The following is a 12,819-nucleotide window of genomic DNA, read 5'->3' as shown; positions in this document are numbered from 1 at the left end:
ACTTCTCTTTTATTTAACGACATGAGGAGTAAGCCATTCTCCATTCAGCCCATCCCTGCCCTTGGCTCTTCCCACTACTTTAGGTTTATTATTGTCACCTGTACCGAGGTACAGTGAAAAGCTTTATGCTTTCAAGAGAGAGCTAGATAGGGCTCTTAAAAATAGCGGAGTCGGGGGATATGGGGAGAAGGCAGGAACGGGGTACTGATTGGGGATGATCAGCCATGATCACATTGAATGGCGGTGCCGAATGGCCTACTCCTGCACCTATTGTCTATTGTCTATCTTACATGCTATCCAATCAGATCTAATATACCACACATAGATGCAATGAGTTAAACTCAACTACAATAGGTGGAGCAAAGAGGAAGATACAGAGTGTAGAATATAGTTTAAGAAGGAACTGAAGATGCTGGTTTAGACACAAGAAGCTGGAGTAACTCAGCGGGACAGGCAGCATTTCTGGAGAGAAGGAATGGGTGACGTTTAAGGTCTCGGATGGGTCTCGACACGAAATGTCACCCATTCCTTCTCTCCAGGATGAGGTCATGAGGTCCAGAACAAAAGCATCTACACCTCGGGAAGGCGGCTTCTCTCCTCAAAATCCCCACCCCCCCCCCCCCATCCTCTCTGTGCCCTCATCTCGCTGCTACCATCGGCCAGGAGGTACAGAGGCCCCTGGTCCCACACCGCCAGGATCAGGAGCCGCTGCTTTCCCACAACTTGAACGAACCTGCACAACACTAATTCTATCTCAACACCCAAACACCACTTGAACCACCATGGACTTGTTGTTTTATTTAACTTTTTGCACTGATGTCTTTATTTGCGGTCTTTTTTAAAGGGTTTTCCGTGTAATTTGTTTTTAGATGTTTATCTGAGCGCCTGTGGTGCTGCAGCAAGTAAGCCTTTCATTGTACCTGTAGCTCGCTATACTCATGCAGATGACTGTAAACTTGAGCTTGAAAGCTATGCACATAAAAAAGTGGATTTAATACGAGCTCTAGTTTCACATTCATTAAAGCAGTTGCCTGTTGTGGGATGATGAGAATGGATTATAGCGTCTGGCTATTTCAGCTGTGTGTCAAGTTAATGCTTCTTTTGGTTTGTCCTGGCTATTTTGATGTTGTTCATCTGTTGGTTCAATCGCATTACTGGTTGGAGGTGAGAGTTTCGTGTGACTGTGTTTTTGTAGGCTGTTTGGAAATTCTTAAATTTTCGTGTATGCAGTTTATTTTACCAATGTAAATCCTAAGTCATTCATGGAGTTGTTTGAATGTTTGTTCCCTTTATTTAAGACATTCCTTTTATTCATGGCTATTAGACCTGTGTAAAACCTTGGGCAAAGCCAAAGCAAATGAGGAAACGAGGAACTGCAGATGCTGGTTTACAAAAAAAAACCACCTTCAGTCTGAAGGAGGGTCCCGAACTGAAACCATGTTGTCCATGCTACCTATCCATGTTGGCCAGAGATGCTTCCCGACCCGTTGAGTCACTCCAGCACTTTGTCTTTTTTTTCCCATAGCAAATGAAGTCCATTCTAGACAAGTGGGAAGAGATGTGCATGAGAGAGGACCTAATGTAGACTCTGCAAATGGCTCACCTGTGGAGAGACCTTAGGGACCACAACCAGAAATGCTCTTAGGTATCAGAGCACATCAATAAGGTGAGGGGAAGTAAAAAGATTACGAAGTTTTACACAACCAAGATGATGCTCATTGCTGTGGCCCTCGGCTGATGTGGTGTGGACATCTTTGGGCGTCATCCAGGAAAATTCTAATAATCCGATTAAAGGTGGTCTCGCAGAGGATGGTAAAACTAGAGTTCTCTAACCTGGGGGATATTGGAGGCCAGAATATTGGTAGCTTTTAAAGTGACGATAGTTACATTTGTGTAAGATTGGGGACTTGGGGCAATGTAGATCTGGCACAAAAGAGTTGAGGTCTGTGGCAGATCAGCCATGATGGTATTGATTGACGGGGCTGAGTGGCCGACTGCTGCAACTATTTTCTTGACTTCTTGCACTGAGGAGATCCAACAAGACTTTTCCATGGATCAGGGGTAGCAATTATGAGGTGCTGGAAAGGTTAACACTTTTAAACTGGAGTGGAGATGTTATCAGGGTTTTCGAGGTTACGAGAGCTTTAGTTAGATGGGATAGAAAGAATGATTCCTGCTGGCAACTGGTGTAATGGCTCCACTGGGGGATGAAATTGTTTTGTTGGAATTGAGACATCTCCTGAAAAGATGGTGGAAACTGACTCATTAACGTTAACCAATACTTGAGGATGAGCAATGTGGAGAGTTGGCAAGTGTAAGACTAAGTAAGACCGGAGAGTCAGCAGAGGCTTCACGGGATGCCTGCCCTCATTGTGTGCGGCACCTCTTTATTATGATCAATCCTGTGTTGATGGAGAAAATGTGGAGAAACCTCGGTGCAGCACAGGAGGGTCAGCTGAGATTCTGTCCCCAATTCTCTGTCTGAACCTCCAGAGTCTGTGGCAGGACGAACAACTCAGAACAACACTGGTCCTGCTGGGGTTAATACACAAAAGGACACGAAGTGCTGGAGTAGCTCAGCGTGCCAGCCAGTATCTCTGGCGGCATTTTGTGTCGAGACGTTTCTTCCGACACTTCATCAGAAGCGTTGCCTGTGTGTCCTCCAGAGATGCTGCTTGACCTACTGAGCTACTCCTGCACTTTGTGAACCTTTGGGGAATTAACCAGCATCTGCAGTTCCTTGTGTTTCTATAAATCTATGGCTGGTCCACAACTGTTCATAAAGCACAAACTCTGCTTCATGAATCACTTCATCAGAATTGTTATGTATGTGTTATATTCTTGTAACTCTCCTGCCTGCCTGGCATCTGTTATCCTGCCTATGCATAACAATTCTATAGTTTGATATGCAAGACAATTGCTTCATGTACTATAACAACTCGTCAGCTTTACTCTGAAATAGCCAATGAGCTTTATTAAATCAGAAGTCACGTGCACTATGCTGGAAATGTCATCATATCATAATCTAATACAAAATAAATTAGAGCACTTTAGATCAGATTGGAGTAAGTGGAATATGTGCTAACATTCAGGTCTGCTTTGCTTCTCTTTGGTTTTATACGTGATTATGTTGTTAACAGACTCTTGTTGAAGCCAGTAAATATCTCCTTGATTACTCCACTCAGGCACTTTTGGCATTATGTCTAGGACCGTCCGAGTTAAACTTTGTTGCTTCCTCTCGCTGTGTGCCTCTCTCTCTGTTTTCTATGTGCCTCTCTCTCTCTGTCGCTCTGTGTGCCTCTCGTCACCGCCAAAATCACTTCAGGGCAGAGAGGGAATGGGAGAAATGGGTGCAAATCCAGGGTTAGACTAACTACAACCACATTTTCTCCCCTCTCTCCCTGTGCCCCACCTGATTTTTGCCAATTCTCCCCTTTCCCCCTCCCCACTAGCCCCTTCAACATATATTTCTTCCCATGTCTTCACAATTTACACCTCTTCAATCCTTATCTCCTTGTCTCACACGTGTTGTCTTTTCATCCCTGGCATTGGTCCATCCATCTGTCAAGCAAAAAATCCTCACTCACCTGCACCTACCTATCACTTGTGCAGGAACGCACTGCAGATGCTGGTTTGCACTGGAAATAGACACAAAATGCTGTAGTAACTCAGTGGGTCAGGCAGTCCCTCTGGAGAAAAGGAATGGGTATGCAGGTCTGAAGAAGGGTTTCGACTCAAAACGTCGCCTATTCCTTTTCTCCAGAGATGCTGCCTGACCCGCTGAGTTACTCCAGCCTTTTATGTCTATATATCTTCACCCATCACTTTCCAGGTTTTGTCCTGCCCTTACTTCTCTCCCAGCATTCTAATCCCCCCCCCCCCATACACCAGTCTGAAGAAGGGTCCCGAAAGTCACCTATCATGTTCTCCAGAAATGCTGCCTGACCTGCTGAGTTACTCCAGCTCTTTGTGTCTTTGCGAGAATAGGGAGGCCTGTGCTACAAGTTTATAAAATATCAGTTAGGCCACAACTAGAGTACTGTCTGAGTCTTGAAGAAGTTATCCATCCCTTCTCTACAGAGATGCTGCCTGTCCCGCTGAGTTACATCAGCATTTTGTGTCTTATCTACTGTCTGTAGAACTGGTCACCACACTGGAGGGAGGAAATGATTGCACTGGAGAGGGGTGCAAAGGAGATGGACTGGGACATTGCTGAGGATTTGGGGGTTTCAATTGTGAGGTGAGAGGTACAGCACAAACTTCCGTAGAGATCTTCCCTCCAGCATTCGGGCTATTAAACACGGCAACAATAAGCTCTGAAATTTTGGGCCACAGTCTTAGAATAAAGGGGAAACCATTTAAGACTGAGGCGAGAAAAAAGCTTTTTCATCCAGAGAGTTGTGAATTTGTGGAATTCCCTGCCACAGAGGGCAGTGGAGGCCAAATCACTGGATGGATTTAAGAGAGAGTTAGATAGAGCTCTAGGGGCTAGTGGATTCAAGGGATATGGGGAGAAGGCAGGCACGGGTTATTGATTAGGGACTATCAGCCATGATCACAATGAATGGCGGTGCTGGATCGAAGGGCCAAATGGCCTTCTCCTGCACCTATTTTCGATGTTTCTATGTAACTACAACAGACTTCAGATTCAGATGGCAATTTTCACCACCCTCTGCAATGCTTTCCGGTCGGAGACAGAGCAGTTGCCATACCATACTGTGATACAGTTGGTAAGGATGCTCTCGATGGTGCAGTGGTAGAAGTTCACCAGAATCTGAGGAGACAGATGGGCCTTCTTCAGTCTCCTCAGGAAGAAGAGACGCTGGTGAGCCTTCTTGACCAGAGTTGAGGTATTGTGGGTCCAAGAGAGGTCATCGAAGGTGTTGACCCCCAGGAACCTGAAGCTGGAAACACGTTCCACCTCCGTCCCGTTAATGTGGATGGGGGTGTGCGTGCCGCCCCTAGACTTCCTGAAGACTTATTATTATTGCACTGTAATTGTTTGTTTTTTAAGTATGTGTGCATGTGTATATACACACACGGAACTTTTTATTTCTCTCGTTTATGTACTATGTTTACATATTCTGTTGTGCTGCAGCAAGCAAGAATTTCATTGTTCTCTCTGGGACATATGACAATGAAACGCTCTTGACTCTTGACTTCCATGTTTAAACAACGAATGGAAATCCCAGATGCTGGAATCACTGACATTTATCAGCAAAGTCCTCGCATAAACAATTTCTATTGCCAGCATCGATGTAATAGGTGCATATTTTTCTTTGTAAAGGAGAGGAAGATGAATTGCAAAATTGCAAAATAATTTATAGTCGAAGCAGGTTTGGGTGGTCTCATTCGCTGAGTTGTATTTTGGGTGACTGCTGAATTTTTCTTTTTCTACTAAGAGCAAACTTTCAACCCTATCCCATATCCATTTATCCTCGGCTTGCATTTGTCCTCATGCACACAAATATATCAATTGCCAGCAGGAGTAGGCCACCTGGACCCTCGTCGCTTAGCCACTCAATAAGATCACGACAGCTCTGCATTCCTGCCCGCCCGTGAGAAATGCTTTGTTTTGCATGCTATTCAATCAGATCTGATAGTACTATACAGAAATACAACCAAGTCAAACTCAAGAACAATATATAGAGCAACGGAAAGATACAAGCGTGCAGAATATACTTAATAACCCTCTGAAGAAGGGTTTTGGCCCGAAACGTTGCCTTTTTCCTTCACTCCATAGATGCTGCTGCACCCGCTGAGATTCTCCATCTTTTTTGTGTACCTGCAGAATATACTTGTCAGCATTGTAACATACCAGTTTCATGGTCAAAGTACAATGCCTGCAAAGGGGTTGAGGTGAATCAAACAGCACCCTGACTTACGGACAGATCGTTCAGAAGCCTGATAACAGAGGCGAAGAAGCTGTTCCTGAGTCGGGTGGAGCGCGCTTTCAGGCTTCTGTGCCTTCTGCCGGATGGGAGCGGGGAGAAGGAGGAACGATTGAAGCTGGACAAGTCTTTGATAATGTTGGCTGCTTTCCCAAGGCAGCGTGAAGTGTAAATGGAGTGGATGGTGGGGAGTCTGGTGTGTGTGAACAGTGTGATGGACTGGGCTACATCTACAACGCTCGCAATTTCTTGCGGCCTTGGGTAGGGCTGTTCCCAAACCAAGCTGGGATGCTACCCGACAGTATGCTTTCCACAGTGCATCTGTAGAAGTCATTGGAAACGTGCTGAATTTTCTGTCTTTTTGGGAAAGGTATTTTAAAAAGACGATGTAGGTGGAGGAGTGGTTTGAGGCAGTAACTGCAGGTTTGTGAGCCTAATGCCCCTGTCCCACTTGGGTAACCTGAACGGAAACCTCTGGAGACTTTGCGCCCCACCCAAGGTTTCCGTGCGGTTCCCAGAGGTTTTTGTCAGTCTCCCTACCTCCTTCCACTACCTGCAACCTCCGGGAACCACCTACAACCTCTGGGAACCGCACGGAAACCTTGGGCGGGGCGCAAAGTCTCCAGAGGTTTCTGTTCAGGTTTCCAAAGTGGGACAGGGGCATTAGGGTTACCCCTCGTCACCTTAATTCTTGTGTTGTATGTTTTGAAATTCTGTTTGCTTTGTACAAACTGCACGGCAATAATGACGATGAAATTCCACCTGTAAACCACGAGTAGGTTCAGCCGGTTCAGATGTCAGGCTGCATTTGATTAAGTGCTGTCAGTTGGGTGGATTGCCACAATAAATGTGTTTATTTAATATTGTGCTTGCAAAGTCCTATTAACCATTAGGCTGCCGCAGAGGGCTGGCAGCACCTGAGGTGCCTGCTAGATTTAAATAGGAAACCTGTATGTGATTGAGAATTATCAGGGGTTTACAGTTTCAGGAGAGGTATCATCGGTGGACTAATCTTCCATGCAGTTTGTTCTTGGTTCTTGGTTTCTTGGTCCTCCAAAATATTCCAAATGGAATTTAAACTGGAGGTGGTGAAGGGAGGGCTTAAGCCAGAAAGGGTTATTGGGAAGAAAGAGCTACTTTAAATTTAGTTGCATCTGGTTGGGTAACTATAGTTGGGTGGAGATTATTCCATGCTTTAATTGTGCGGGGGAAGAACGAATTGCTGTACACATCTGTCTTTGTAGCTGGGATCACAAATTGGATCGAATGCCCTCGTCTGCTCCTAATTGGTTTGGGTTTGGTGTAGGTCTTGTAGTCTATGTCGAGCTGACCATTTAACATTTTGTAAAAACAGGTCAAACGGTGAGCATCACGTCTGTCTTGGAGAGGGTTCCACCCCAGAGAATTCAGAAGTTGCCGTGAATATAATATTTGCATTGGGAAGTTGAGGATGGGACTTCTGGTTGTGAGCATATATTTGAACTTGGGAATTAGGAGTGCATAGGCCACTCATACAGCAAGGAAACATTCCGCCCAACTCCCATGCAACCAAGATGCTTCATCTAGCCTCGACCCGTTTACCTGCGTTTGCCCTATATCCCTCTAAACTTTACCTATCCATGTACCTGTCGAAAAGCCTTTATATTGTTATAGTACCTGCCTCAACAACTTCCTCTGGCAGCTTGTTTCACGTACCCACCACCCTCTGTGTGAAAAGTTTCCCCTCAGGTTCCTGTTAAATATTTCTCCAACCTATGGTCTCTAATTCTCTTGGGGAGATTCTGTACATTAACCCTATCTGTCCCCCTCTATTTTATACACCTCCATAAGATCGTCCCTCAGCCTCCTGCATTCCAAGGAATAAAGTTCAAGCCTGCCCAACCTCAATAGCTGAATCTGATTGTATCCTAGCTTACGGAAGGACTGTTCAGAAGCCTGATACAGAGGGGAAGAAGTCTGGTGGTGCGCATTTTTCAAGCTTCTGTACCTTCTGTCCAGCGGGAGCGGGAAGAATGAGGAATGACTGCGGTGGGACAGACTCTTTGATTATGTCGGCTGCTTTTCAGAGGCAGCATGAAGTGTAGATGGACTGGGCTACATCTACAACTCTCTGTGGTCTGGGGCAGAGCTGTTGCAGCTTTTGCACTTCCTTATGTCCTATTCACAGCTTACTCTTTTCCCTTCCTTTGTGCCATCAGAAAATTCATCAATCTTGTCTTTGGTGTCTTTATTCAAGTAATTTGTATAATGATTAAAATGTTGAGGGCCCAGAACCAATAAAGCCCTACTCATTACATTTTGTCAACCAGAAAATGACCTGTTATATTTACAATGTTTCCTGTTTGCCAGATAATTTTATTTTCCACCAACATTTGATGTGAACTCTCATCAAATGCCTTCTGGCAATCTATGTATAGTTCCTTCTTCTCAACAATACTTGCTATTACTGCAAAGCGCGCTAGTAAATTGGCCAAACATGTCCTTTTCACAAAGCAATATTGACTTCCCTGATAACCTTGTTTTGTTCTCGGTGTCCTGCTTCCACATCTTTAATAAGAGTTGAGACACAAGAGACTGTAGACACTAGAATTTTAAGCAGAACGCACAAAGTGCTGGAGGAACTCAGCAGATCAGGCAGCATCTTTGGAGGGAATTGACAAACAAAGTTTTGGGTCAAGACCTTTCTTCATATTCACTTTTTTTGGTTCAAAACTTTTCAATAAATGCCTCTTCCATTTATCCAATGACAGATGTTAAGTTTTCTTAGCTTAGCTTGGAGAAGCAGCACAGAAACAGGCCCTTCGGCCCACCAAGTCCGTGCCGACCAGCGATACCGGCACACACTAACACTATCCTACACACTAAGGACAATGTACAAATTTACAAAGCCTATTAGCCTACAAACCTGTACCCTTTGACTTGCGGGAGGAAACTGGAGATCGCGGGGAAAACCCACTCTGGTCATGGGGAGAATGAGCAAACTAACTCCGTACAGGATGAACCTCGCGCCTGTGAGGCTGTCAGGCAGCAACTCGACCGCTGCGCCACTGTGCCGCCCATATGTTTTTTTGTTTCACTCTCTTTCAGTACAGAGGAGTTACATGGAACATAAAAGAGTACTGCACAGGAACAGGCCCTTTGGCCCACAATTTCCGTGCCAAATATGATGGCAAGACTATCTGTAGGCGCGGCTCTGGCCAGCAGCGGCCTCTGCAGCCTGTCCGCGTTTTATTATTTTTTGTCTGTGTTTTTATGTAGTTTTTGTTATTTTATGTTGGGGTGTGTGTGTGGGGGGAGGGGGGGGGGAAACTTTTGAATCTCTCCCTGCACTGGAGACCCGACCTTTTCTCGTCGGGTCTCAGGTGTCGTTGAGGCCGCAACGAGGAGCGGCCTCCAACGGGAAGAAGCCGGGGACTCTGGTGCCGACTCACCGTTGCCGTCGCGGAGGTGGCCGAGACCGGAGCGGGTGGAGCGGTGGAGGAGCGCTGCTGTTGCTGCCGCTGCTGCTGCTGCTGCTGCTGCCGATGCCGCTGCTGCTGCTGAGTCGGAGGCTGCAACTGCGGGTCTGCGGATGGCGGCACCGGGAGCCCGCGGCTCCCTGGAGGGAGACCGCTTTTCGGGGCTCCTGCAACGGCGACTTCCCCCGCCCGTGTTGCGGGGTTGAAGAGCTCCTGGAGCGGGGCCTGACACCACTGCCCCGCGCGGCTGGAACGGCTGCGGGACTTTGCGAGCGCACACCGGGGGCTCCAACACCAAGACCCGGTGTGCGACCTCGCACCACCTGGCGTGGCTTCAATGGCCGCAGGACAATCGCCATCGCCAGCCGGGGGCTTTGACTTTGACTCTGACATCGGGGGGGGGGAGAGTGCAGTGGAGAGATAAGTTTTTTTGGCCTTTCATCACAGCTATGTGATGGATGTTTATGTAAAATGTAATTATGTTGTGTCTGGGGTCTATTTGTGTGTAATGTATGGCTGCAGAAACGGCATTTCGTTTGGACCTCCAGGGGTCCAAATGACAATTAAATTGACTCTTGACTCTTGACTCTTGTTATCTACCTGCACATAATCCAAATCCTTGCATATCCATGTGCCTATCCAAAGTTCTCTTAAATGCCTCAATCATATCTGCCTCCACCAACACCCCTGGCAGCACGTTCCAAGCACTCAACACCCTCTGTGTAAAAAATAAAAAATAAAAACTTGCCCCGCACTTTAAACTTTGCCGCTCTCACCTTATTGCTATGACCTCCAGTATTTGTAATTTCCATCCTGAGAAAAAGCTGTCTACCCTAACTATGCATCTCATAAATTTATATATCACGTCTCCTCGCAACCTCTAGCATTTGAGGGAAAACAGTTAAAGTTTGCCCAACCTCTCCCTGTAGCCAATCCCCCCCGAATTCAGGCACCACTCTGGTAAATTCCAGGGCACCCTTTCTAAAGCCACCTCATCCTTCCTGTGTTGGAACAACCAGAACCGCACACAATACTTCAAATGCAGCCGCACCAAAGTCCTATCGAGCTGCATCCTGACTTCCTGACTTATACTCAATGCCCTGACCCATAAAAGCAAGCATGCCATTCACTTTCTTTAGCACTCTATCTACTTGTGTTGCAACTTTCAGGGAGCTATGCACTCGGACACCAAGATCCCTCTGTACATCAGTGCTGTTAATGGTTATGCCATTAATTGTATATTTTTCCTCTTGCATCTGACCTCGCAAAGTGTAATACCACACACTTGCTCGGACTAAACTCCCCCCGCCTCTTCCCCGGCCATTTCTGTGGCTAATCTGCCTTCCTCACAGTCTGCACCCCCAGCAATGTGGGTCATCTGCAAACATTGGGTAGGAATGGTTTAGAGGGACATGGACCAAATGTAAGGCAGATGGGACCAGTGTAAATGTGACATCTTGATCGATGAGTTGAGCTGAAGGTCCTGTTTCCATGATGTCCGACTCTGAACCCATCTAAATATGAATGAGAAGGGTAGACACTAACTGCTGGAGAAACTCATCGGATCAGGCAGCATCTCTGGAGAAAATGGATAGGTGACGTTTTGGGTTCAAGAATGAAAAGGGCTTGTATTCATTCAGCACCTTTCACGTCCCCATGGGAATGCCACCGAGCACTGCGCAGCCAGTGAAGGGAAGTCGTGGAAAAGCTTGGAAGGACTGTGCCTGTGTACAAAACTTACACAATTCTTAAGGGGTTGGACAGGCTAGATGCAGGAAGATTGTTCCCGATGTTGGGGAAGTCCAGAACAAGGGGTCACAGTTTAAGGATAAGGGGGAAATCTTTTAGGACCGAGATGAGAAAAACATTTTTCACACAGAGAGTGGTGAATCTGTGGAATTTTCTGCCACAGAGGGTATTTGAGGCCAGTTCATTGGCTGTATTTAATAGGGCGTTAGATGTGACCCTTGTGGCTAAAGGGATCAGGGGGTATGGAGAGAAGGCAGGTACAGGATACTGAGTTGGATGATCAGCCATGATCATATTGAATGGCGGTGCAGGCTCGAAGGGCCGAATGGCCTACTCCTGTACCTATTTTCTATGTTTCTATGTCTATGTTATTGGGTGGATAGGTGGCAGGTGGTGGGTAGTTGGGGAAGGGTATTGCTGTGGCATCCTCCATCTCTGAACATAGGAGTGCTTTGAGGCCATGGGTACATTTGCAGCTCAGTTCCCACATCCACGTGGAGTACTGTTTGCCCAGTTCACAGCAAGATGAAAGGATAGGAGCTGTGTGTGGAGGGAGGGAGTGTTGAAGGAACCAGGTGAGCCCCCGCCAGCGAGAGCAGGAGTTGCATCAGCCGTCCTGTCCCAGCACCGTCTGAATAACCAGACCACCTGTAGATTCAGATTCAGTTTCAGATTCAAACTTTATTGTCATTGTGCAGTGTACAGTACAGAGACAACGATATGCAGTTAGCATCTCACCCAGAAGAGCGAACATAGAATATGAGCAATAAATATATATACGTACATACAGTCGGCGTAGAGCAATTTTCTTTTTTTGGGGGAAGGAGTGTCCGTTGGGGGGGCGGGGGGTGATTGGCAGTCACCGAGGTACAGAGTTAAGTAGTGTAATTGCCGCAGGGAAGAAGTTGTTCCTGGACCTGCTGGTCCGGCAACGGAGATACCTGTAGCGCCTCCCGGATGGTAGGAGGATAAACAGTCTGTGGCTGGGGTGAGAGCAGTCCGCGCCCTTCGCAGACTGTAACTTCAGCATCGGTGACTGCTGTCCGGCCTTGCGTCTCTCAGCCTCCCCTTGTTGATCGTACCCAGCCCAAGCCGTTGACCAGAGTGGTGAGCCCACCCAGCTGTGGGGAGGAGAGCGGGAACTGTGCTGCAGCCCAGCCGTCCCTCATCCAGCAAAGTCGTGAGAATTTGAGTTTAGTGCCACAGACTTGTGCAAATGACTGTGATAACAAAGAACCTCATTTCATCCCATTGCAGTAATCTGGGAAGGGTAAATATTTGACACGACCATCTGACAATGGCCTTCGGTGCAGGAAATGAAATGCTTGGTGGGATCATTCTCTTTCACCCCCTCCCCCCTCAAAAACGTCTCACCAATTTATCTTTTAGTCACACACCTGACTGGATCTTTCTTTCAATGTGTGCCTTCTGCTCAAGTGACAATGGAACATTTAAGTTTTGGCCTTTTCAATTACAGGCTTGAATTTCTTCTTTTTTTTAAGAGCTTTGAGAGCAGCTGTGAATCACTTGATATTTGACTGTGTCAAGTCCTCTAATATTTTTGCCCTGTAAATGGATTCTCTGACAAACGATTCTAAGCTAAGTAGAGGGGGCTGGGGGGACTCTGGTGTTGAATATGGGTCGTGAGATTGTCAGAAGCTGGTTTTCCAGTTTGTCCCACTGACGGCATGAGAGTAAAGGAGCTCACAAGCAGATCGCTC

The 12,819-nt window shown here is 46.6% G+C and overlaps 1 protein-coding gene across 6 annotated transcripts in view; it reads left to right on the top strand.

The window, feature by feature from the left end:
• Positions 1 to 12,819, top strand: part of disp1 (dispatched homolog 1 (Drosophila)) — a 212,072-nt gene that overhangs the window by 92,715 nt on the left and 106,538 nt on the right. The window contains exon 4 of one of the 6 annotated variants that reach the window (XM_055636203.1): positions 1,526 to 1,666. The exons of the other annotated variants lie outside the window; for them this stretch is intronic. The gene's annotated coding sequence lies outside the window, so the exon portion shown is untranslated. The remainder of the gene's footprint in view (positions 1 to 1,525; positions 1,667 to 12,819) is intronic. 6 annotated transcript variants of the gene reach the window in all.

The sequence above is a fragment of the Leucoraja erinacea genome, chromosome 5 (genome assembly GCF_028641065.1).
Source record: "Leucoraja erinacea ecotype New England chromosome 5, Leri_hhj_1, whole genome shotgun sequence".
NCBI classification, from domain to species: Eukaryota; Metazoa; Chordata; class Chondrichthyes; order Rajiformes; family Rajidae; genus Leucoraja; species Leucoraja erinaceus.
The sequence above is the reverse complement of the archived record's forward strand: the minus strand, read 5'-3'. Positions and strand labels throughout refer to the sequence as shown.